This window comes from Mesocricetus auratus, unplaced genomic scaffold (assembly GCF_017639785.1).
Source record: "Mesocricetus auratus isolate SY011 unplaced genomic scaffold, BCM_Maur_2.0 Super-Scaffold_100006, whole genome shotgun sequence".
Classification (NCBI taxonomy): Eukaryota; Metazoa; Chordata; class Mammalia; order Rodentia; family Cricetidae; genus Mesocricetus; species Mesocricetus auratus.
The window spans coordinates 22979593-23006800 of record NW_024429190.1 but is presented as its reverse complement, the minus strand read 5'-3'; the positions used below and the strand labels follow the sequence as shown (position 1 = coordinate 23006800).

At 43.5% G+C, this 27208-nt stretch overlaps 1 long non-coding RNA gene across 1 annotated transcript; it reads left to right on the top strand.

Moving 5' to 3' along the window:
- The first annotated feature begins 3255 nt into the window (after nucleotides 1-3255).
- LOC121140806 lies at nucleotides 3256-27208 on the top strand. The gene is made up of 2 exons (XR_005877727.1): nucleotides 3256-3364; nucleotides 27123-27208. It is a non-coding gene; the product is annotated as an uncharacterized LOC121140806 (long non-coding RNA).

The following is a 27208-nucleotide window of genomic DNA, read 5'->3' as shown; positions in this document are numbered from 1 at the left end:
CCTGGGCCCCTGACTTCCCCAAACCAGGTTCTCTTTTGTGTTCATCTCACGGGCCCTTCCCATTCGATTTTCTCTCTCTCTCTCTCTCTCTTTTTGTCTATCTCATGATGTCAGAGGGACCTTAGTTTGGTCCTGCATCTTGTTGTCTCCTCTTTCAGTCTTGTCTTGGTGAGCACATCAAGTTCCAGGTCTTCAAGTGACAGTAATAGACAAGCTTTATGTCTCTGACTACAATATATATACATTGTATATGCCCATTGGCCACTTCCTATTTCCACCTTGAGAACTGGAATGATTCTCAAACACAAGCATTCAAATAATATTGATCCCCTCATTATCTCTATCTTCCTTCAAAATACCAACCCCCAACTCAAATCACGGGATTTTCCAGCCCAGGATATGCATCACTGTGCGTGCCAACCAGACAGGATTTCTTTCTTCCCCTTAGCTAAGTCACTAGCTATTCAATTCTTCCTCCCAAACATTACTGCACCATTTGCTTACCATGCTTAGCCCAGTGACCTTCTTACTATCTCAGTTGTCTCTAGCACGTCTGTCAATATAGGTCCACAATGGACCCATTCTGAGTCTGGTTTGGTGGCTCCAAGAACTCACAGCTAATCTCAACTGGGCAGTTGCTAGGGGAAGTGTTTACCAGGAGCATCTGTTTACCTAAGGGCCAAAGTGACCGATCCCTTATGATTGTGGGCCTGAAACCATAAAGCCATAATCACACGGCAGGATATCAGTGCAGAGAAACACTGGTCATAATAACATGGTGTGATTCGAGCATGAGGGAGGTACTTTGGAGCTACCCCACCTACCCACACCCTGTTAGCCCTGCAGCATTCTAGCAAGGCAGCATTCCTGGCCTCAGACGTAACTCTTGTTGTGTTGCTTCCAAATCTGACTGGATAGAATAACTGCTCTCTTCTTTCCAACTAACTCAGTCTCTCCAAGGTGAGTATTGTCTTCTCTCTCTGCACCAAGCAGGTTCTTAGGGCAACTTTAGATGGAAAATGCTCACCAGTCTTCACCAACAGTTATCAGGGCCATTTTCCTCCAAGTATAATATGAAGTTTCCTCTTATCATATTTCTCTTAACATGTTAGGAAGATTGCCTATTATGCCTGTTACACACTAAGTGTGTCATAATATTTATATTATTAACATGTGCCCTAGCTGATGAGTTGAAGATCTGAAGGATTCATTGGGTTGATAAAACGAGGCATTTAGGCTGGGGAGAGGATGGTTTTCTGTCCTTATGGTAGCACTTCCTAGTAGAGTGATTTTCAGTGTGATATTTATTGTTCACCAGGACCCCTGAAAATGAAAGTCTATATACCGTGTGCATAGCTACTCACTCTCTAAAGCATGTCTGATCCTTAACTAATGAAGAATGAATACAAGCACACAGGAGTGAAGGTAGTTTTCAAAGATTTATGTATGCATATGTGTGTGTTCATGTGCCTATAAGCACACCTGTAATGTGAAGGTGTTCATACCTCTGTGCATATGGAGGCCAAAAGGATGTGTCAGATCTCTCAGAATTGGAGTAAGAGGTGTTTTATGGATGCCCAACTTGGGTTCTGGAATCCCAACTCAGGTCATGACTGTACAACAAAATGCTCTTAACCACTGAGCCATCTTTTTAGCCCCAGGAAGAAAAACATTAACCTACCCTGCATCTCCTGTATGAGAGCTCAGGGAACAATTTGTACAATGTCTTGCCCATAGTAGATACTCACCAAGTGCAATTCTCATTCATTTCCCTTGGTACAGAGCTCTGTTGTTTGTGCGTAACTTACATGGGGACATACTGGATAGGTGACACACATGACAAATACTTAGATGGCTACCTCAGATTCCCTGGTGATAAGTACTCTGGCATTCTCAAAACTTCCTGGTTAGTACATTTAGTATGCCTCTCAGACCATTGTGCTGGGAGTCATAAAGATCTTGAAGATCAAGAAAGACCAGTCCCAGACCCAGAGAAGCAGTTATGGCTGTCAGTGTGTACAGTCTTTAGCTTGAGAGATCACTTGGTGAATGCCAGGTCTGCGTGCAGAGGTAGAAGTCAGTCATGGCTGTGACCAGATGTTAAGTGTAAGAAGATTAAGCTGGGGATTATGGATTTGGGGTTTACAAAAAGGAACCCAGAATTTAACAGTTAAGATACCATTGAGTAAGTAGAGGGTCAGTAAGTCCTTCTGCACCTACCCCCGCAATTATTGTAGCAAGCAATTGAGGTAATAAGGATTTCATTGTCCCTTTGTGTGTTACAGTGAGATGTGAGATGCTCAGAATGCGGTCCTTGAACTAGCAGCAGCATTCTTAATCAAAAGAATATCAGAACATGGGTTTCTCAGCTCCTACCCCAGACCTCCTGAATTAGAGCCTCAAATTCACATCAAGTCTGAGTGCCAGCAAATGTAAGGAACTTTTAGCTCCAGCTCTGTGAGTACTGTTTTCTGTAGAGCCACTTGGAAGAATGAGATATGTCCGACTTCTCTCTTTTGCACCTAGGATACACTTGACCATTAACTCCTGTTGAATGGATGACTGCCTAGAGACCTTAACCTTTGTAGTCTTGAGTCCCACCTACTGCTTGGAGATCTTCACCCATTGCTTTCTGCTTTGACAGCAGGGACTGGGGGGGGGTTCAGTGGTGACTGCAGCTGCCACACACTCAGCTGATGCCAGCCACAGATGCAGGCATTTAGCATGTGATTAAGGACAGGATAATCCACTTAATGTGGGTTGTGGGAGATACTTGGCAAGAACCAAGGTATTCAAGGGTTGGATTTTAGCTTCCAAAGATAATGTCTTTCCCAATTATTTAAAGCCCTCAGTACCTTGGATCACACCCAGATAGAAATAAGCCTCTTTAAGACAGACATCTGTAAATAGGATGCCTGTTCACTTGTTTTTTCCAGCAGAATCTTGAGTCTAATGTGCTATTATGTCAGATGACATAGGGGCATTGTCCAGTTGGGATCTTAGTGGTGCTCAAGCCAACTGAACTTAACACCTGTAAAGGAGCAAGTCCTTCTTTTGTGTTGTTTAGTGGAGTTTACCACTGGCTAACTTAATTAAAAAATAATCTATTCTATCATTCAACAAAATACTGCAGTGCCTGGCTTGAGGTTACCATAGTGAATATGAGAGCAGTTGCTGTTTCTACTCGGTAATTGCCGGGTGGTGAGGACGGAATGAGAATGAGGCAATTACAGAGAGAGCTGGGAAAATGCAGACAGAGGTGGGAGAGGAAGGCACACAAACCTAGTCACGGAAGAGCAGAGCTGCACTAAGCTACTGCCTCGGAAAGTGACCTGTAGGCTGATACTTGAAGGGCCACTAAGAGGTAAACAATTGGGGTAGGAGGGAGGAAATGAAACCTGGACAAAGAACAGACTGAAAACAAGAGCATGAGCCATGGCAGAGGAAGTGAGGAAGCAGTTTATTATGTGGACAGCTGGGGAGATGTGTGTGGGGTGTCAGTGAACCTATGTGAAGGTCTGACTGGTGACAAGAGATAAGGTGGAAGGAGCCAGCGCTGAACTTTACCAGCTATTGTGAAACCTTTTAAGCATTGACATTTTATCCCAAGTCTAACAGGAACTCTGGAGCGCTCAGGTCTTAGCAGAGTCTCCCATTGTTCTCAAAATCTCTCTCACAGACTGCACTAGCAGGCACCTTCATCAGCACACTCCTGGGTGGGACAAGATAGGTTTGGGTCTGTGTGCTTCACAGGGCCCTCAAGCTGCTGCTCTGGGCTTAACACCTCTTTCTTGCTTTGAATCTGACCATCCAAACAGTGCGAGCATTCTCAATGGCACCTTAGGAACTCCTTCAAAAACCAATGCAGCTGTCGCTCCATGTCTGCTCGCTCTGCATCTATGGATTCAGAAAACTCTGGTGACTTGCTTCCATGTACAGCCATTCTTCTTGTCATTATTTTCTAAACAGTACAGGATATGCCATTACTTGGACTCTGTCAGTGACTGCACATCCAGTCATTCCCTATGGCCTTCCCCTGGGCTCCCTGTGACAGGTCTGCTTCAGGTCACCTCCTCTTTGTGGTGTCGTTTTCATATCTGGAGATGTGCTGGCCACATTTACATTGTATGTCTCCATTGCCAAACCTATCCCTCTGTACTGTCACTACTAAAGGTCTTAGACTGGTCCCATAGTGTTGTGGGTGCCCCAGGAGTGGGGGTAGGAAGTTCTGTCTCTAACATGGCCATTTCCTGTGCTTGTCGAATGACGTTGGTGAGTCATTTGAATTATGACTTTAGTTTTCCCAGCTGTGAAATGAGCACAGCAGAGCACCTGTACTGTTCATTCAAAGGTGGTGCAGAGATCACAGTGGCTTATGAGACAGTGATCTGTGAAGTTACATGGAATGGTGGGCTTTTGTGAGCAAGGTGGGCAAGGATGGGGTTATCGCTGGCACTGTGAACAAGAACAGGGCCATCACTGGCTACATTTACATGTATGTCTCCGTTGCCAAACCTATCGCTCTGTACTTTCTGAAAGAGCTAGAGGAGATCTCGCGAGCTTCTCACCTTCTAGAACTAATCACCACCTTCCTGTCTGCAGCTTGCAAATGAGGTTTTATGTCATGACTGCCTCTACATGCAGTCACTTAATGGGCAGCTCAATTAGAGACCATTTGGCCAAATGTAAATGCCATTTGAATCTATAATAGTGGGGACAGGATAATTTCAAATAGTTTTTGATGACACAATCTACTCTGAAGCATTTAGGGGGGTCTGGTAGACCTGTGTGAGACAAACACACCCAATTTGTTCCCTCTTGTATGTAATTATCAGTTGGAGCTTCTTGCTGGCATTTCCCGAAATGTTAATGGAATGACATTAAATTCCAGTTCATTTCAGAGATCCTGTTGTCTGAAAAAAAATGGCTCTCCAAGAAACTTTTCAAACAGGTTTTATCTATCCATGGGTAGATAAAAAGAAAAGGAAATAATTTCTTATCTTCACATAATTGTTCATACTGCCAGGATAGCAGAGGAAGGTAGGTGGTAGGGATCAGCGATTGTGTGAGAAGGGCTTAGAGACTTTTGGAACATCAGGCATTCTGGCCTCAAGAAGGAGTCTTGAATCCTTATTGTTCAGTGCATATGATGCCGCTGGCCTGAATTAGGATGTCCAGACAGTTACACTTGGGCCAGTTGGGAGGAAGGAGCCTTACAGCCCTTCTCTTCTCTGGGGCTTCCTGGGCCTCGTCTCCACCACGATCAGACACCACTGCTTTCTTTAGCTTCTGGGACATACATCTTTTCCACCATTATTCTCCTTCCTTCTGCCCTCCCAGCTCTCTTTATTAAGAAATGGGCCCCAGTAAACCATGAACTTCCCAAGGGCAAGGACTAAGTGTCTTTTGCCTTGAAACATCTGTGAAATAAATCCCTGCCCCTGAGACCTTGCAGGGTCAGAAGACTACAATTGTCCCTGACTTCTCTTTTATGATCTCCCTTTGTTCTCACAGCAGTATAGAAGTCTCTAAGGTGTCAATCAGCTCAGTCTCCCCTGATCAATCCCTCCTGGTGGATGCTCTTGTCCTCAGTCCTGCCCAGACTCCTTGACATGGTACTGGAAGCCTTTGATCACCTCAAACAGGGTGAGCCATCCAGCTGTGTCTCTACCTAGCCTCCCTTCACAGACCAAGTTACAGCTACCAGCAAGCCACTGTGATTCTCTAGATCCTTCCTGTATTCCCTCATGATAACATCAGAGGAGAGGGCTGTGTTTCATGTGCTAGACACATCAATCCATCTCAGAGATAGGTCATAGATATTACACACACACACACACACACACACACACACACACACACACACACACACACACACACACACACTTTAAAGACAGAAAATCTGAGATTTGGAAAGAAAGGAAACTTACGTTAGTCCGGATAGTTACAGGCACTGAAGGAGAATGAGGCCTGTGACTTTGAAGCTTGAGAATTTTGTTTGCCATGTTATATGGAAATAGATGAATAAATGAACTTCTTTCTCACTGATAGATCTCTCATGTCTAGCTGGGAAGGCATGGCAGTACAGTCTGAGAGGTGCTGATGACATTCCACCAGAGATGTGGTCTGGATCCAGTATTATTGGAGGTGGGGGTAGAAATCCAAGGAAAGCTCAACAGGAGTAGATATAGAATTCCCGGCAAGGAAGATTTTTCTAATAGTAGATTTATGAGGCCAGAGACAATACCGCAATACTGTGCAGTTGCAAAGAAAAGGACAGGCCCACAGCATTTAGAGTCATATCTTGCAATGATACTGTTGGTCCTAGGATCTATGGACCTCAGAGGGTTTTAAATGAAGTCTTCAACATGGCCATAAGCCTATGTGTAGCAGTTCACATCTCTAGGCCAGGATCAAGAGGCTGGAGTCCTTGGTGGAATGGCCCTGTTTACCTGGTAATTGTAACAGGTGATGGGCTTATTTGATCTGCTCTACAGAAATCCGTGTACAGCAGGATAGCAGAGCACCTACTGAAGTACTTTGGGTAATGCTGGTCAGATCTCGCTTGTCACCATCCTCTTGATGAGACACCCAAGTGAGGCTGCCAGTAATCACTGCCTCTGTTTGCCTGAAGTAGAGGGTATATTACAGTCTTCACTTAAAAGTGTGAGAAAGAGACAAAGGCATGCTGGGAACTTCTCAGCCAAAGCAGAAAAGAGATTTTACATAAAAGCTCTCCCAGGGCCAAGTTTCATCTGCCTTGGAATCCTGCACATCAGGAAATCAACTTGCTGAAACAAGCTACAGTTCTCAATAACCCATAGCCACAGAGAAATAAAATGAGAACTTTCTATATGGGGATTCAAAGGATACCAGGAGGAACATTAAGGAAACACAGAGGGTGACTTGACTAAATCCAAAGTCAGTCTGAGAAAAAATAGTCATTGTGTAACATCCATCAATCCATTTATTCATGAATTCATTCACCTACTCCACATTTTATGTCAGTACTCCCTACGTGCGACAGTTTAACAGAGTTCTCTGTTAGAGAGGCACGTATCCTTTCTGTCAGCCTGCTATCATGGCTACCAGTGACCATGGTGGGATATGTGCCCAGCACTGGACCCTCACATGAGTGATTGGGAACTGGAACACAGCCTCTGTTTTGCTTGCTTGGGGCTCCTCCAGTTGGGAGAAACAGCTACTTCTTCCAATGAACACAGAGGCACCCACTGTTTGCTCAGCTGTGTTCCCTAAGAACTGTGTGTACACATTTTGATTGGTTGGCTCCAAGGATGCATATTCTATTTTCAACAAATGTTCTTTTTGTTAGAGTGGTGACCATGAATACTATGGGGCTGATAGAGTGATATTGCATTCCAAGTTTTCCAGGAAAAAATGTTTTAGGCACCTAACTGTTTACTAAGGAGGGTAGTCAGTTGGTATTGCCTCATTATGCAGAGCTGCATATAGCAAAATGATGACTCTTTGCCCTTTAGGGAGACAGTCACATAACCTAGTAATGTCAGATAAGTCAGAATAAATACCCAGGCCTGTGAAGAAGAAATAGTTTGTTATTCTTCCCAGGTTCTTTTCCTGTATTATAATAGCTCCCATCCGTGAGTGCTTTGAACCAATGTGCTAGGTGCTTCGAAAGCATCATCTCAGTGAAATCCTTATGAGCTTTCAAGAAGGGATTGAACTGGCACTCATGCACTCATGCATGTATATGTGTGTGTTTGTATATGCATGTTAGAGTGTGTGTTATGGATGTTGCATGTATGTGAAGGCACAGAGGCTAATATTGGGTATCTTTCTTGATTACTTGCCACTTTATTTACTGAGTCGAGTTCTGTTACTGAGCCAGGAACTCATGCATTCAGCTAATCTAGACAGCCAGCTTTCTCCTGGAATGCCTCAAATGAATTAGGATTACAGCCACCTGTAATTACAGCCCCGTGGCACTGTGCCAAAGCACTACATGTGTGTTCTGTGACTCCAACTGCAGTGTTTGTACTTATGAAGCAAGAGCTCTTCCATGCAGCTTCCCGCCCCCAGTTCACAACGTCTACATTCTTAATCACTAATATTATATATAGTCCCCTAAAAGGATGTGCCATAACACGAAGACGGGGGCACATAAATACATCTGAAAACACAGAAGTGATCACATGGTATCTTTCTCTTGGTCTTCTATTTTAGATTTCTACGTAATGGTCACATAGTCTACTCCTTTCTGTCTTGGAAAAATCACTTTTGGGTTGCTGGACGGCAAACCGTTTTTCTGTGACACTCGAAGCAAGTCAGTCTTGAAGATCTCTTTTTCATACACTTTACATTAGGCCTCCCTTCTGAGCTCCCTCATATTCAGTCCTTAACTCCTCACTCCTGTGGGGTTCTTGTCTGCCTTTTCCTCAGCTGTTTCTATTTCCTCTTCAGCCTAGGAGGAGGGGAAAGCTAGAAGCCGCCAGAGGAAGCCAAGTGCCCACATGCCCTTATTTTATGACAGCATGTCATAAGGGCATTGCTTCAGTCTTGAAGGCTTTCTCAAACTGGTGTGTGTGTGTGTGTGTGTGTGTGTGTGTGTGTGTGATTTCATATGAATAGGCCTGGGTGAGAGGGCATTTTGCAAATCAAGAAGTTAATGGGCTGGTTAAGCAATCAGGGTAGTGAATCTTCAGTAAGAGTTGCCATAAAAATTTAGGTCCTAGAACACCAAACTTTCAGTAGAATGCAAGCTGTTCACATATAAGTTGGAACTGGCCACTGGAGGCATTTTCTCCTGCAGTATGCTAATCCTGGGCACTGAGTTCCCAGGGGCACTAAGCAGAGTTGATTCGACTGTCTGGGAGTGTTCTCTTCTGCATAGATTTAGAAATACTGTTGTGTAGGTTTTCTGCCTAATGTTAATTTAGTCGTTGAATTCCATTCACTGACTGCTTTGTGGCTACTCAAAGCAGGCCAGATTCCTCTGGGAGTTCCTTATAAAGAGAGAACCTGCACCACCTCCCACCCCAAGCCTACAGATTAAAAACCTGCATCTTAATAAGATTTCCAGGTCACACTCCGGCATGTGGACATCAGACATAGGCGCTGCTGTTAATAAAAGTAGTTAATAAATTGGAGTCACCACCTAGAATCTACTTAGTTTCATAAACGGGCTTTGTGTGTATAACGAAAACAATATCAGTGAGCAGGGGACGTGGCAAAGGGACCTGATCTGTGCAGTCTCAGACTACTGACCATTCACTCTCCAGGCATATTCTGATGTGGGTGAAACTGCAAGCCGTGACTTTCTCCTGGGCCATTGTTCTTTTCCTTTTTAGGAGAGGGTGCAGTCCCATTGCATGGCCAAGATTGGAACCTGAACAGTAACATGCAGTCACATCCCATTAGCTAATAGCGCTGGGTGGTGAGGCCCCTGGAGAGAGGCTTCAGCTGGCAACACTGCAGCTAACGCCCCTCTAATGGCCCAGTCAGCTGTCGGGGCTATAAACACATTTCTTCCCATTTAGTGCTGTTTACCCCTCTCTGTGACCTCTCATGCTTCCTGCACCCTGGCCACGTGGCCCAGATGGCATAATCTGTCAGGCCAAAGCAGGTGACAGTAGGACTTGATGTTAGGTAATCAGTGACTATAATTAGCTAGGGTGGAAGCGATAATGGGACCAACTGCAGGGCTGGGGGAGGGGGAAGGCAGGGGAGCTATTCCTGGTTGGAAGACCAGTGAGGGAAAAAGGCTTGCTCCCTCTCCCACCCCTCCCACTTTCTCACTCATATTATGGTTTCTAGCACGTGGTGTGAATGCATGCTGGGGCGGGGGAGTGGGAGCTTCTTCCTCCACGGAGTAGGTCAGAACGGAGCACTGGCAATTTAGTAAAGGAGTCATTTGGCAGATGATCAATTTGATTTTGTAGGTGCTGTTCCAGAACCCTATGGTTCAGTTTGATAATTAGCTGGCTACAGCACCTTGTAGGAACAAAGAGTGGGGGAAGGCTGCAGAGAATTAGCTTGATTCTTTCTCGGGCATCAGACACAATGACACTCATACATACCCTGGCCTCAGTCAGTTGACATTATCTGGCCTGCTAGCCTGGCTATTTCTGACACAGGCAGACCCCAAGACTTAGCTCCTGTGCCCCTTACTCTGTGTTAAGTCCGCATAGCACATCGATACCACCAGAAACATATCTAACACATGGCAGGGAGTCTGCAAGTATCACATTTCCCCTGCTTGGAATGGTATGATTTCCGTACATATCAGTAGAACAAAACTAACGAACCCCAAACTCATGTGTCGAAGAGCTGAGAAATCTGGAGGCAAAGAGAAGCACTTGGCTGACTTTTATCAGAGAGTTATCGTGTGGCAGGCTCTGTGTGCCACTTGCATCAGGAGGTTAGTCCCTGTGTTTTTCAGTGGAGGGGGAAGCAAGGAGGACTGTCAAGAGGGAGCCTAAAGGCTGGGACAAGAGCAGCCTTGCTTGCTATGGGTGACCTTCTCCAGCCAGCTGGCACTGGTCTCCATGAGAACTTTGCGGGCGATTTCACCTGTACCTAGCTGAAAGTGTAAACCGAAAATTGTGTGTCCGATACCCTCGCTTGCCCTCAAGATTGTTTGCCAGTTTTTTTTCTCCCTCCCTTAGAGAAGCAAAATAAAAACATAAACCACCTCTAATCTCAGAAATAGTTTACAACATGGTACATATTTTTCTAGGACATTCTAGACATGGTCATTTTGTTTCATCAACTAGGTCTGAGTTGCTAACTTGTGCCATAATTTACCCCTCACCAAATTTGTTGAATATTATTTTGTTTCCTTGGGAATATTCCTTATCTTTTCCTCCTGATTTTTCCCCTAGTTGATTCACTTAATTTATAAAGAACAGACAACCCTTTTTACAACTGTCCCCATTTTTTCTGAATATCCTAAAAATTTCCCTTATTAGCATGTATATTTCATGTTTTTTATTATTATACTCACAAGGTTAGGCAACCCTATTATCAAATTCCAGAATTCAAATATCTACTTTCAGCTATGCCCATTTCCTGCCCCAGGCATCTCCCAGTTAATAATAACCAAGGTGTTCTTGAGCAGTCCCATGCTCCTGACTGGTCTCTTCACAGTTGCAAATGTAAATTGTTACAGTCATACCTGATTTCAAAGAACAACTCAGCGATCCAGCTAAACTTGTTTTGTCTTTTGAGATAGTGTCTTACTATGTAATGGTAAGTGGCCTGGAACTATTTAGGCAAGGCTGTTTGTTTGTTTAATTATTAATTAATCGCTCATATATTACATACTAGCCACAGTTTCCCCTCCTTTCACTCCCCCCACCTCTCTGCCTCGCTGAGATCCCCTCCTCCATTTCCCTTCAGAAAAGAGCAATTCTCCTAGGGGTGTCAACCAAACATTACATATGAAGCTACAATGAGACTAGGCATGTACCCTTCTCATATCAAGGCTGGATGAGGCAACCTATTAGGCAGATAAAAAGGTTCCCAAAGCAGGCAAAAGAGTCAGAGACAGCCCCAGAACTCTTCCTGACTCTACTTCTCAAGTGCTGGAATTAAAAGAGTATACCGCCATGCCTATTTGGACTGTCCTTTTTCAGTCATACTAGAGTTAATACACACATGCCGTCTCCACTTCAAAAGGACTGTTACATTTTTAAGACTGCATGGCTTGAGGGACAAATCTCCAAATCTGCAGAATTTTGCACATTCTTTGGGGGATTTCCTGGAAAAAAAAAGATTCAAAGGGATTTAACTGATAGTGAATGCGGTCCTTACCAAATCGCTTTTACAAATGCCGGCTATGGAGTCTCCCAGACTCTAGCAGGTACAAAATGCCATCGCTCTGCAGTTTCATAGCAGAGTTAAATTTCTGGCCCTACCCCTTGAGCGATGGTCTAAGCTGTGCTCTATGCCATTTTGAATAGTGTTGGGACTAGTTCCACTCAGAATTTCTAGGATCTTTATTATTGATACATATATTAATATATATATCAATATATATATAAATATACACACACCCAAATATATAACTGTAACCTTAACAATATGAAAGAAAAGGCTTTCAATTTCACAGTGGGAGGAAAAGGGAGGAGTTGAAAGGGGGAAATAGATGCGGGAAAGTGATGTAATACTATTTTAATTAAAATATCAAAAAATATCTTAATCTGATATAAAAGGAATCTGGTAACTATATTTAACACCTGCATAAACTTTGCACATGTAGGTTATACTTAAACATTCTTTTCAATAGTAATAACTATTATGAAGTTATGAAATACCAGGTCAGTGAAATGCAGTAAGTATTTCACATGCATTATCTCATCAATAGCCTTGCAAAGTTGCCCACAGGATCATTCAAGAAATGGAGTCAGATACTTTCTACTTAACTTTTGTGGTTCTATGGATTGTAGCTTGCTTATCAATGATGTTACAGCCAACATCCACATATAAGTGAATACATACAATAGTTATCTTTCTGGGTCTGAGTTATCTCAGCATGTTTTTTTCTAATTCCACCCATTTTATGGAATTTGGCTGCAAACTCATTTTTTTAACAGTTAAGCAATATTCCATTGTATAAATGTACCACATTTTCTTTATCAATTCATCTATTGATGGATATCTAGCAGACTTCCAATTTCTGGATATTATGAATAGAACAGCAATGAACATGGTTGAGCAAGTGTTTCTGAACTAGGATGAAGCATTCTTTGGGTATATGCCTGTGATTGGTATAGCTGGATCTTGAGGGAGATAAATTCCATCTTTCTGATGAATGGCCACACTGATTTCCATAGTGGCTATACAAGTTCGCACTCCTATCAGCAATGAAAGAGTATTCCCCTTACTCAAAGCCTTCAAGACACAGCAGTGCTGACACACAGAGAGAGTGTGACAACATACACAGGGTTCCTCGAGCTGAAAGGAGGAGCAGACACATCCTGCTCCTAACCCAGATGCTGTCTCCAACTGACAGCCACTTGCAGATGAAAACTTAGTTTTCTGTGAGGGAGTCTCACGAGGGAAACAAACTACTTTCAAGGGTAGGCCCCATGCCCAGCAGTACATGGCACCTTTGGAGGTTCTTTTTCTCACAATGTTAAGTCTGGGCATTTAGTTGTTGTTTTTCTACCTTTTAGGCCCTTCAGACATATATTGTGGCTTCTAGTTTTATGTTTTATGGGATTGCTGAGTATGGAAATGTGTGTTTCTCTGAATCTATATTCATTTCTTGTACTTTATTTTCTTTTGGTTCTTTTTATGGTTTGGTTGTTTTGACCTATCCCGATTTTTTTAATTTATCTTATTTTGTTATACCTTAGATGTCTGTTTGGTTTCTAACAAGAGACAGGAAGGGAACAGATCTGGATGGGAGGGGTGGCGGGAGGAACTAGGGTGATGAGGTGGAAGGGAAATTGCAATCAGAATATATTATATGAAAAATCCATTTTCAATAAAAATAATAAACAAATAGATAAATAATTAAAGAATTCAGAAATTTTATACAATGTAAGCATTGCTTGAGCAGCAAGCATTCCCTAGTGTCCACTTGGTACATCTGTTGTCTAGCAATTTCTGTTTCATAGTGCCTGGCTCACTTCCTGCAGCCTGCCCACTCATCTCAGTCTCTTCTCTTATACTTGGAAACAACTAAGGATGCCTGAATTTCAGTGACGAGAGTGTGTGCTGAGACTTGGTTCTGCCTCCTGGTCAGGTCATGAAAGCTTTCTACGACTCAGTTTCCCAGTCTATACGATAGGAATCTGAGCATCTACTCCATGCTTTTGTTGTGGTATGGGTTAAGAATTGAATATGGAGAGAAGTTGAGAACCACTTTGTACTTCCTGGTGGCTCTGGCAGAGGTGGTCCATGTGAGGAACAAAAAGGACCTTCTCTAATAGTTGCAGAAGAGCCTCAGTGGTAGTGGGGCTACACCCTGCTGCCATGTTACATTAGGGAAAAGGAGGGATGCAGAGTGGAACTCTAGATTCTGAGGTACCACTGATGCTCAACAGTCAGATCTATACAGTGGTTCTCTTTGGATTTGCCTGGTTTCTGTTTCTGTCCCTTCAAAACACACTACAGCACCTTAATGAACACAAGCAGAAACCCCACTCTGTTTTTCTTCATGTCCTCCTCAAGCTGCCTTATGCAGGCTTTGTCTTAGTTGCCTACAATGTCCCTATACTTGGGCACACTGGACACTTAGCCTCACTGCACACCCCCTACTGAGACTTTAGTACAGTTGCCTTGCAAAGGAAACCAGCTTTTACTAATTGGGTAAATATGAAAGAGGTGAGGAAAACAAACCCCATCCACACTCATACAGTGTGTGATTTGGATGTGTAGTGTAGAACTTGAAAACACTGAATCTCCAACAAGAACTTGGCCACTAGCTTGTGTGGGGCCTTGGTCAAGTTCCTTACCCCATCCCTACACCGTCCCAAACTTCATGCTCTCATTTGTAGAATGGAGACATAATCAGGCTTACCTTAAAAGGGTGTGGTGAGGATTATTAATGCTTCATAAAGTGCTTGGAACAGACTCTGGCATACAGTACAAGCTTAATAAATGTCACTCTTAAACAGCACAACAAAACATGCTGTGCTTCTATCTGCTTTTAAAGTTTCTATTTAATCCACTGATCCCTGATGCCTTCCTAGGGCCCAGGGAATTGAATTCGTACTTGGAGATTCCAGGCAGAATGAAGATTGTAAGGCATCCGAAAGCATGGCCTAGTTAAAAACCACACTCACTCACATACACACAGGCACAGCTACTTTTAATAGCTGGTAAGAGCCAGAGAAAATCCAATTACAGATGAATCAATCGATTAAAAAGAAAGGGGATAGAATAAAGGGAAGAATGTTGGAGAGACACAGAGCCAAATTACAGCCAGATAATAGAATTACCGGTCTGTAGAACAAACTGAGAGAAACAACAGAGGGCTAGGGGCTGGGGCTTGTTCGCAGCTCTGGAAGTGAGTGGGTCAGAAAGATCCAGGGTTCTGTCTGGCAGGTCATATTTTGCAGGGAAATGAGCTACCACACGCAGCCTCAAAATGGAAAGAACTGTTTTGGGGTTAAATAGATACTCCTAGAGAAAGGCCCAAGTAAAGGACCCGGCCTTTCCTTGACAAAGGTGTAGCCATGCTTCTTAATTTTCTATTCCCTAAGAAATTACATTTTGACTCTCAAAAAAATTTACGAAAACAAAACGCATGTCATTCTTAAATAGAATTTCTCTCTTGCATGGAAACATCAAAAACAAAACACAGGTACTTTTAATCTTCTGTTCTACATTTGGGGGAGGGAGCAATGAGAGGAAAAGTGGGGCTGTTAACCCAGTGACAGCCTCTACAGCTGTGCATATTATCGGGAGGTTCTAGAATAACATCCGTTTCTAGGTATTTATGGAAAGGCGCCCTTAGCTGGGCTACATAAAGAGCCAAGGCATCTATAAATAAGAAAGACTGTGCAGTGACGGAGGCTGTCCCTCTCGCAGCCTTGCTGTGCAGCTGTTGTCTTTGTGCCTGGTTTCCCCTGCTCCGTTGTCAAAGCCCCTCCACTACAGCCTGGATGGTGTGTGCAAGGCAGGCACACCTTCTTCCCAAAGGCATCTGGGGACACGTTCCATTATGGAGGCCATGCTGCTCCTCTGCCACGTGTTGGCCTTAGTGGGCCTTGAGGCCCAGACTCTGACCAGGCCCTCACAGGTGACTTGCCTGGGGTCACCTCCTGGGAGACAGCTGCACGAGGCTGGGCTCGGGTTGGCCTGGGCTGACAGATGGTGATGCTGGGAAGTGAGTGGGGGAGGAACACACAGATAACAAAATAACCCTGAATGTGTAAGATTAAACGGGCTACGGCTGCAGACAATAATGAGAATGTCTCCTGCAGCTTGGGCTTTGGAAAGCTGTCTGCAAACCCTTCTACCAGGCTACTCTCTGTGGACAGGCACGAAGGCTCCCAAATTAAGCTTGGGAGTATTTTCCTGTGTACGAGAGTGGGAAATTAAATATAAAGCATAGAGAGTAATAAAATAAAGAACAGCATTAAAATAATCAACAAAATATTAAAAGTAACTTTTTCCATTATTGAGATGGGGCAAAGCCTCTTTTTGTATAGCAATCATTTTTGGATCTTTGTGAGGCTCTTGTCTTGGAAAAAATATAAAACAAAATCTCAGGATTCAAAATTAGGTCCCCTAAACTTAACATCAGCAGTGTCCCCTGTTTACGAAATAAACCCCAGTGCCATCAAACCATGGAAACAAAATCTGGGGCTTCACAGGATGTCCTGATGGTTACTGGGTGCATTCTATATTAAAAGCTCCAACCAGCGTTTCTGGTTCTTAGACCTGAAGTTGTGGATTAACTTACAGCTTTCAAATACTGATGAAAAAGGGCTTGGTAGGACATCCTGACTGCTGAGAAGTCTAAGTCAGAAAGACTGCAAGTTCAAACCAGCCTGGGCAATTCACTGTGCCCCTATTTAAAAACAGTGAAAAGAAGACTGGCCATATAACTCAGTGGCAGAGTGTTTGCCTACCAGGCACATGACTCTGGATTTAATCTCCTGCAACCCGACCCACCACACACATTCTCACAAACAAATCCTGGCAAGAGGAAAAAACAAAAAACAAACAATCAAACAAACAAACAAACAAAACCCAAAACAGTGCTTGAAGTCCTAATCCCTGTGCTAGTGGATGTGAACTGCTTTGGAAATTGCAGACTATCACGCTAAAATGAAACCAGCAGGGTGGCCCCTAGTTCACCATGACTATGTCTATATCAAAAGGAGATATTTAGACATAGAGTCAGACAAGGAGCATGCCTCCTGAAGATGCAGTCAGACAAAGGTGATGCACGAAGAATCCAAGGAATGCTACATGTTATGGGACATCAGATGCTGAGAGAGAGACTCAAACCATGCTCTCTCATGCTATGCTCACAAGACCCTGTACCCCAGCCCCAGCTATGGCTGACCAAGTCTCTGAGTCTTGTTTTGGTCCTCCTGCTTGGCTAGTGCCATTGGGGTAAAGGTTATGAGGCCGGGGAAGAATAATGTGACCCACCAAGGATTTGACTTCCGGTTTGCCACATGTAGAACATGGATGAGCATGTGAACTTAGTTCTTGGGTCAGGGCCTATTCCCGATGCTAGCCGCCTGGTGGCCCTGGGCAAATGTCTCTGGCTCCATAACCCTTTTTGTCTGTATATGGAAAAGGGATGAGAGACTCCAGCTTGTTCACCTTAGCACCCTGTGGAAGTAGTCCCATGATATTTCAGGGAAGACTGCTTGGGAGGCACAGATGCTGTGACCATCACTCTCAGTCTGAGAGACAATTGAGGTTGTTCTCAGGACAAGACTCTGCTTCCCATCACAGCAAATCTAGCAAGTGCTCCTCCTAACCAGCCATTTGACTTTCTCCATGTCTTCTGAGCAATGAGTAAAGGGTGAAGTTGGGCTGTGGAAGGAGGATCGGACAGGCTGAGGTCCTGCTAAGAGTTTTGTAGTCTGTACTCTATTCCTCCCTCCTTAGGCCACACCCTACAATTAATCTGTTCTCAGGGACAGCAGGCCCCATTTTCTGGTATGTTGCATCTTAGATGGGTTTCCTGGGGTAAGTTAGTCCTTCCCCTCATCCTCTACCATTGATACCACTGAGTTGGCTCTGACTCACTTATTAGCATTCAGCACCCCTGCTCCATTCTATAGGATTCCTGCTCCTTATTCTGTCAACAGTTTCTGGAGCTCTTAAGTCTCCAACATCCCCTTGGAATGTTCTCACTGAACCAGATGCTGTGGGCACTGGAATATTAGATGATTGATTGACTCAAGACAAAGCATTCTAGGAGCTACATAGTTCACATTGACTCCCAAGGCTGTCTGTGCTGGTTGACTTCATTGAAGACTGGTGGAAGGCTCCTTGATGTATGATCTTGGGGAAGTCGTAGTTTCCTGACATTGTATATTATGTATAAAATGAACTCAACACTAAGGATATGGAATGACAGCGATGTGCCATCACTATTTCCCAGATCCTCTGCTAAGTGCTTCGCTTGTGTCAGTTGTCACAAAGGTAAGGAGGTAAATACTATTACTGAATACTATCAGTACGTTTTTATGAGATGATGAAAGTGAAGAATAGAGAGTTAATTATTTACCAGAGGTAACAAAACATGTTGCAGAATCAAAAGTCAAGTCCACATTCTTTGGCTCCAGAGTCCAGTTTCTCACTGAGTCGTCTATTATGTCAACATATGTCTAGGAGTAGACAAAGCTGGCTGAATGAGTACATGGAGAAGGAGGAGAAAAAAGGGAGAGGAGAAGAGGAAACCCTCACTCTCCCCCACTTCTTCCACTTTCTCTTTTTCCCTCTCCACCATTAAGAGGAACAAAATTCTTCTTTGATGAGCATGTCTGAAATTTCTAACAAAATCTTACCATTTGCTTCTCAGGTTTTTTTCCCTTTTAATCACGAAGTACATGTTTTTGGTATCAAAGAACAACAAAAGAAAAATACCATGAGAAAATGAACAGTGGCAGTTCCCCCCCAAAAAAACAAAACAAACAACAAAAACAACAACAAAGAAACCTTGAATGCATAGGATGTACTAAGTATGAATTTAGGTACACTTACATGAATGAATCTATTTATCTAGCTACCTGCCTATCAATGTACCAATCATCTATCAATGTTCTGAAAGTAAGATAGGTAAAGATAGACAGACAGAGGAAGGGAGGAAGAGGGGAAAGAGGATAAATAGAAGGGAAAGAGGGGGAACAGAAAAATAGAATAGAGAAGGGAGAAAGGTGAGAGGCAGAAGAGAGAGAACATATGATTCTGTACAGGACAGAGGTGCTATCGTGCTAATTTCACAGATGAATAAAAAGGACTGAGAGCTGGTGATGGACCGAGATTGGTTACTCCTAGCTTATCACATCTTACCACTTTGTTATTGTAATGAATTCCTGTGACTGGGTACTTTATGATTACTGGGAATCTCAAAATCTTCAAGAATGAAAGGTCCAAACAGCATGGTGTTTCACTGCATTAAAGCCTTCTTGACTACAGGAAGACACCATATGCAGAAAATACCAAGTACATGGGTGACCTTACTTCCCAAACCCTAGTCACTGATTCCACATTGCCATGGTTGCTCCTATCACAGGGTCTCAGTACCAAGGCCCTAATAATTTCCTACCAATTGTAAGAGGTTCTATTACCTTGGCATCACCACAGTATACCACAAAACACATCCAGAGTATCACTGAGTTTTACACTGTGAGATGATATAAATGATAGCATACAGCAGTTGTTTAAGAGTAGTGGCCAGGGGATGGGGAGATGGCTAAGGGTTTAAAGTGCTTGCTATGCAGGTGTGAGGCCTGGATCTGGGATGCCCAGAACCCAAGTAAATGCCAGGTAGGCATGGCAGCCTGCCTATAATCTCAGCCTTAAAAAGCAAATTTAGGAGTCCAACATCAAGCTAGGTCAGAGGACCAGCCATGTAGGTGAGCTCTGGGTCTGATCCAGAGACTGCCTCAATGAAGAAGGTGCAAGAGTTATTGGGGATGGTTGCCAGTGTCAACCTTGCTCCCCACATCCACATGTACACACATATATGTGTCCCCTCCACAGGAAATGATGCATTCACATAAGTACACAGGTGCATGCATATACACCCACTGTGAAAAGTGGAAAAGGATAAAAGAAAGGAAGTGTTGGCCATGATTATTGTTTTACAGAGATTTGACAGATAAAGAAGCCATGACTCAGAAGGATTCGGCAACTTGCCTGTGGTTGTACAGCTAAAGAGTGAAACAGAAGTGACCTGGCATGAACATATCGCTGGTCCCACCATCACTGAGGCATTTTCTTGCTACCAACTCTGACTTTGGGAAGAAGACAAACTTTTTGTTATTTTTTTCTAAGATGGTCTGGGTTTCATATATATATATATATATATATATATGTATATATATACATAATTTTTAAATTTAAATTAGAAACAAGGTTGCTTCACATGTTAATTCCAGGCCCCTCTTTGTTTCCCTCCCCTCCTCCAGTGCCCTCCCACCAGCCCCCCAGTATCCCCTCATTTCCCCAGGGAGGGTATGGCCCTCCATGGGGGAGTCCATAGTCTGTCATTTCAACCAGGGCAGGGCCTAGACCCTCCCCCAAGAGTTCAGGGTGAGAGTGCATCTCTCATTGTTGGATGGGAGTCCAAAGTCCATTTGCATACCCGGGATAAATACTGATCTACTACCCAAGGCTCAATAGATTACCTAGGCCTCCTCACTGACACCCACATTCAGGGGGTCTTGATCAATCCCATGATGGTCTGGGTTTCTGTTTCCCCCTGAGTAGTCCTGCCTCTGCTCTTTTTCTTTACCTCTTGTTTTATGTATAAGCAACTAAGGTCATTAATAAGATAACATATAGTCATTGATTTATGCCTGCCTTATGAGTTTTAATTTAGCAGGTGATTGTCACAGAGGTGATTGTCACAGACTCGGGTCTTTCTCTATTTCCATATTAATGAGTATTTTTAAAATACATTTATTTATTTATTTTACATCCTGGACACAGTTTCCCCTCCCTCCTCTGCTCCCAGTTCTTCTCCCCATCCCTCTGTTCCTGCCCCCTAATCCACCTTCATTTCTGTTTAGAAAAGGCCAGGTCTTCCAAGAATATCAACAAAACATGGCATATCAATTTTCAGTAAGACTAAGCACCTCCCCAAGTATTAAGGGTGGGCAAAGTGACCCTGTATGAAGAATAGGGTTCCAAAAGCCTGTAAAAGAGTCAGAGACAGCCCCTGTTCCCACCATTAGGAGTCCCACAAGAGGACCAAGCTACACAGATATAACATATATACTGAGTGCCTTGGTCAGTCCCATGCAGGTTTGCTGGTTGTCAGTTCTGCCTCTGTGAGACCCCTAAGAGACCAGGTTAACTGAATTTGTGAGTTTTCTTGTTTTGTCCTTGACCCCTCTGGTTTCTGCAATCCTTCCTCACCTTCTTCAGCATGATTCCCCAAACTCCACTTAATGTTTGGATGTGGGTCTGCATCTGTTTCCATCGGTTGGTGGATGAAGCCTCTCTGATGTCAACTGGGCAAGGCACCAATCTGGTCACAGGAGATGACCTGTTCAGGCTAGGAGTTTTAGCTGGGGTCATCCTTGTAGAGTCCTAGGAGATTCCCTTATGCCAGGTTTTTGCCTAACCCTGAAATGCTCCCCCCTTTCCAGTCGTCTCTTTCAGTACTCTCCCACTCCATCCCCCTACCCCCAATCTGGTCACTCATGTTCCCATTCCCACCCACCCTCAGTCCACTTATGAAATCTCTTATACTAATGGGTCTTTACTGTGACTCACACCCTCTAGGCCAAGTGAGTTAAGCCTCTCTGAATTCTGACACTCTCCAGAGAGGTCAACTTACACACACTCTTGGACTGAGACCTCTGGTAAATTCTGGGGTACGGGTTCCAAACAATGGGTGACATAGCAATGTTAACATGTGTCTCATTTTACTCCCTTGTATATTCATTAGAACTGTAGGCATTAGAATGAGGACGCACCAACTCCCTTGACTTGTCAAGCCTTTGGAAGTCCCAGACAACACAGGGACCCCTCAAGCTGTGTCATCTCTGTGGTTTCAGGGTCAGGTTATAATTAGAAGATGCCTCATCCTGGAGGAAGGCAGAGAACATGCCTCAGAACTGGTCCCTCTGCCTCTGACTTGGCTTTCTTCCAGCTTACTTCATCTTCCTGTCACTGTGAGCTCTAAGATCTTTAATGACTTCCCCTTAACCTCCATTTAACAAGAGGAAGAACATGTTTATTGATTAAATAAAAAGTTCAAGAGGCACACCCCTTCTTCCCCACTCTGGTGGCCACCTTTCTGTCCCCAACTCTTCCTGGTGCTCAAAGGCTCAGCTGTGCTCGTGTTCCTTCATGGGCTGGGTTAGGCACCTGCTCTGAATCTCAACTACTCACCTGGACACCAGCCCTTCTACACTCGCCTATCTACTGTCCCAGCCATGCCACCAGGTCCCCAGGAGACAGGACTTATTAGCACTAGTGATGTGGTAGGTGTTTAAAACAACGAGTGACACAGTTCAGTCATTCAGAAACCTATCTGTGTCCCATTTTATTCCCTTGTGGAGTCATTAGAAATGGAGGAAAGTCATTCCTCCCTTTCCTAGCAGAATTATCTAGTCTGTCTTGTGAGACTTGATTTTTTTTCCCTCTTAATGAAGGCATTTATTAGCCTTTTCGGTTTCAAGGCTGTAAAAGGAAGTGAACTGGGCATTTCTCAACCCCATACTATTGTTTATAACATGATGTCACAAACCTACTGAATCATGGCTAAAGTACAGAGAGGCTTCTTTGGGGTTTAAAGGAGACAGAAGCTCACGCAGTGAGTTGGTAGGATCTTCTGGGATGGGTCAAGGCATGTTTGTGGTAATGTTCAATGAGTTGCTTCGGTTGAAAAGTGGGATTCCAGAGGGAGGTGGCTCCATAGATCCTGGCATGCCTGACTGTTGAACACAGAAGCTTTCAAAGGCCCAGCAGAATGAGGTGGGCCAGAGGGAGAGTGGGCATTTTTTTTTTTTGCCAGTTGAATGAAATACAGAATAAAAATGGAAGGGCACACCTGCTCCTAGGTACAGTGGAGGAGAAACTTCATTGTATATAAACTGAAGAGCATAGCCAGAGGCAGGGACATCTGTGTCCATAGTGAACATGATCGTGTGCTAGGCCATGTGGGGAGAGGAGAGGGGGGAGCGAAAGGGGAGGGGAGAAGAGGAAGGAGACCAAGAAGGGTGGCAGGGACCAAAAGACTCGCTAAGAGAGTAAAGGGTAGGTAAAAGGATAGGGTAACTAGAATGACTGGATTATAGGGAAGGCCATCTAGGGGAAGGGTAGCCCCGTCCCTGGCCTGGAGAAGTTTAGGGTAGGGACCAGAGTATGCCAGCGATATCCTGTAACAGGTAGGGACTGAGGGATGCTGGGAGAACTTGGCAGCCAAGTCCTGTTTTGATGTTAAATAGGCACCTCAGCCATTTGTCCCAGGTTTGAGACCTAATACCAGTGACAACTGGGTTTATGATTGGCAAGACAAGGCTTTAAAGGTTCTGTGGTCACTAATATCAAGCCTGCAGACCAGGCGAGGAAGCTGACGACAGTTATGTAAATATTGTTTAAGGATTAAGTCAGGGGATGGGCAAATCACTTTGATTCACATTTAATTGTTCGGAACACAATCATCTCAGCCACACTGCTACAGCCAGCAGCAAGAGGGGCTAGGAAATGCAGCTGTAGGGTAAAAATAACTTCTCTTCATGTTTATTGCTCTTTCTTGGGTAAGCCACTGTAACTAAAGTTAGATCAACAAGAGATAAACAAATAGAACTGATTAACCTACACACACACACACACACATACACACACACACACACACACACACACAAACACTATTGCTACAACATGATGCAGCTGAAAAGTCTCCCCACTGATGTAGCGAAGGACCCTTTTCAGTGATGCAATCGATGGTCTTTCTATAGCTGAGTGCCATAGCTGAGCGACCCCCTACAATCCCCCCCCACAACTTGAAACAGCTGAGAGCCCATCCCAGTGGAGTAGCTGAAGGACCTCCCCAGTGGAGCAGCTGAGGGACTTCCCCAGTGGAGCAGCTGAGGGACTTCCCCAGTGGAGCAGCTGAGGGCCCCCCACCCAGTGCAGCAGCTGAGAGGCATCTGCAATGATGCAGCAGAGAGGGCCTTCCAAGAAGTAAGACAAGTATCTTACCTTCATATCAAGCCTCAATATCTGTCAGCTACATAAATTCCATCTCCTTTTATTAAGACTTTTATTAATTAATTCTTAGAGAACTTCATACAGTTGATCTTGATCATATTTACCTCCACTCTTCACCCTTTACTCCCTGTCCCTTGAGTCCCTTTTTCTTTCTTTTTAAGAAGCGACTGTCTCAGGGCATTTGTCTTGGCCCTCTGGCCAGCTATGCTCCTCATGCTCCCTCTTCCTAAATTGTCCTCAAGCCTTCACTGTAGGGTTTGTGTTACAAATGTAATAGTTGGATTTTTGTGTACCCCACAGTCAGTCTCTGCATTTTGACCAGTTGTGGTTTTCTGTAAGGATCCCCATCTGTCTCAAGATGTTTCTTTTGTGAAGGATGAGAGCTACATGCATATGTGGGAATATGGATGGGTATTCAGAAGGAAATTAGATGTTATACTGGTATAGGAAGTGGAAATAGTAGTTTCTCCTCTAATTTCCATAGCCTCACCAGCCACAGGTAGTTAGGTACATTTACTGTATCAGGCACAAATCCCCTCTTATTTATGGGGGCTAAAGTCCAATTAGATGGCTTCCAGTTACTCCAAGAATGTAAATGCCAGTGTTGTACCTATTGGAATATCCTGCTATGCTGGTCATTATGGTTCATTTTCATTACAGCCAGGTAGGATCTTTGATTGATTTTCTCCACTGAAATCTTAAATGGCTACTTGCAAAAACAATATTATCTGTCTTCAGTGAGGAGGCTTCCATATCAGAGCCAGATCCATTCTTCCAAATTCTGTGTCTAAAGTGTGTGGTATCTTCAGTAACAGGATCTTACCCCCCTTTTCTGGAAGGCACCAGAGCAATGGAAATTGTCTATATTGTTTTGGGAATTTCTTAGGCCCTCCTGAAAAACAATTCAAAGGAGGGTTCCCACGCCTTGAATGGGGTTTTTGCTTGATAGTCTACGTTTTTTTTTAAGGGGAGCAATGTTGCCCCTGAAGTCCTAGACATAACTTCAGTTAAATCATAGACACACAGACACAGACAGACAGACAGACAGACAGACACACACACACACACACACACTCACACACAACTTGCATATACTGTATGTAATTTTAAACAGCCATAAAATAATACACTTCCCGATGGATTTTCCAAACATGGGTAGTGTTATTTGTCCCTCCTTTTTTCCTTCTTGCCTGACTGTGGTCCCTCTCCCATTTCCTCCTTCAGAGCAATCATACTTTACAGTCCCCCTGTCTAGTGCTCTTGTCCTATACCCCCCATCATAGTCTCTTTTTACTTTCCACTTTACTCTTCAATTGCCTCAGATTCTAGAGTCAAATCTTAAGAACATACATGACATTGGTTTTTCTGACTCTGTGTTACTTCACATATTCTAGTGCTGTCCATTTATCTGAAAACTCATTACTCAGGCATTTCATTGAGGTAATAAAAAGCTGGCCAATAAAATAATTCTGCCTTCCTGCATTGTTTAATGTCCCTATTGTGGGTATATATTAGTTATTATGAGAAAAGATTCTGACAAAAAGATAAATTCAGGCCCTAAATTCAGGCCTCATTCTCACCACCTTCTCTCACGCTTCTTTATCATGTGATAACGTTCTATGATGTCATAACATAACAGACCCGCACTCACCAGATGTAGCCACTTGATCATGGTCTCCAACTTGGAGGATCAAGGACCAAATTAACTGTTGTCTATAATTTACGCAGTCTGTGTTGCAGCAGGATAAAATGTGCTAATAAACCAAGGAAAAAACGCAAGGATAATGTTTGTCATATAAGCCTGTGCCCTTGCTACCGAAAAGAATCTAGTGATTTAGTAATGCTACTCTCTGAGGTACAGAGAAGGGGAAATTCCAACAGATGATTTACTTAGAAGCTGTTCATTTCCTATAAAAGGGTTCTTTCTCTGTATTTGTCTCTATGGAAATGACCTGAAATAATATTTGTGCCAAAGAAGCATGTTTGGGGATGATGCACTGTGGTCTTCTGCACAAACAAGGCCATCACTATAGTGGAAAAGAGAAAAGCAATCATTAAGTAGATATCACACTTCTGCTCCCAAAACTTAAGTCTTCATCAATAGAAAATGAATTTAAAGAGCACTTGTCAAAAAGCTGTGTTACAGTAGCCCAGTCTCCAGGCACCCTCAAGTGATAAGAAGAGAAATTGAAGCTACAATAGGAACACTCACAAAGACTTCATGGGCAGCTGTGATGTACAAGTGTGTAAGGAAGCGCAGTGTGAAGGGGAGAGGTTCCCTGAGACCTCTAAAGATTAAAAGTGATCGAAGGAGCAGCTTTGGCCAAAGTAAAATTGGATAGAACTAATAACCACAGCTTTGGAAATGCTGAACGTGTGCTGCCTGTGGGACAAATGGCCACCTGAGTGACAGGTTAGACAAAAAAGGACAAATTAGAGGGATGACTAGGGAAGAGTGATGTTTAAAACTAACTGGATCCCTAAAGTAAGAAGGAGAAGAGAGAGAAAAAGAGAGATGACAAAAAAAGGGGAGGATGAAAGAATCCTGCAAAGACTGACACCAAGGGCATCTTCTGGCGATTTCCCCGTGTGTTTCCATGCTGAGTGTCCTGACTTAAGTTCATGTGTTCCTATTTTCCACGCACCATGGACCACACTAAGGTTAAAGGAACTCAAGGTTAAGTGGAGGAGTACTTGGGTTTGTCTTAGATGGTGTTTCCTCACAACTAGAGAGGTTTCCTTCCATTTTCCTTTTAATGCATGCATATTTGAATCACCAGGTGATTGTATATATTTTTAAGCTACAGTGTGACATTTCAGCACATGTATACAAAATGTAATAGTCCTGTAAAATGTCAATCACTAGTTGGAAAACCTTAGCAATTCCTTGTATTAGGTATTTTTCTCAAGGCTAGAGAAAAGCAGCTCAAGGAAGGGTTTCTTTCAGCTCATGGATAGAGGAGACAGAACGCATCCTAAGGGGAATTCACAGTGAGAGAAGTATGGGGCAAATGATTATGTTGTCTCCATAGTCAGGGAGCAGAGAAATGAATGCTGGTCCTCAGCCAGCTTCTCTCTTTGTTTCTTTTTATTCACTTTAGGACTCTAGTTCATGACTAGTCTCGTGTACATTGAGATACATTCAAGGTGAGTCTTCCTTACTCTGTTGGACCTCTATGGAAACTCCCTAGAGAGAAACCCAGAGGTGTGTTTCTTTGGTAATTCCAAATACAGTCAGTTTGGCAATAAGGTTTCATTTATTTATCATACAGGAATGAGGCCATCCACTCTGCGTTGAGGATCCTTTGCAACAATGTGCAGGAAGTCCTTGGTATTAATGCACAGTGCTCCATGACAA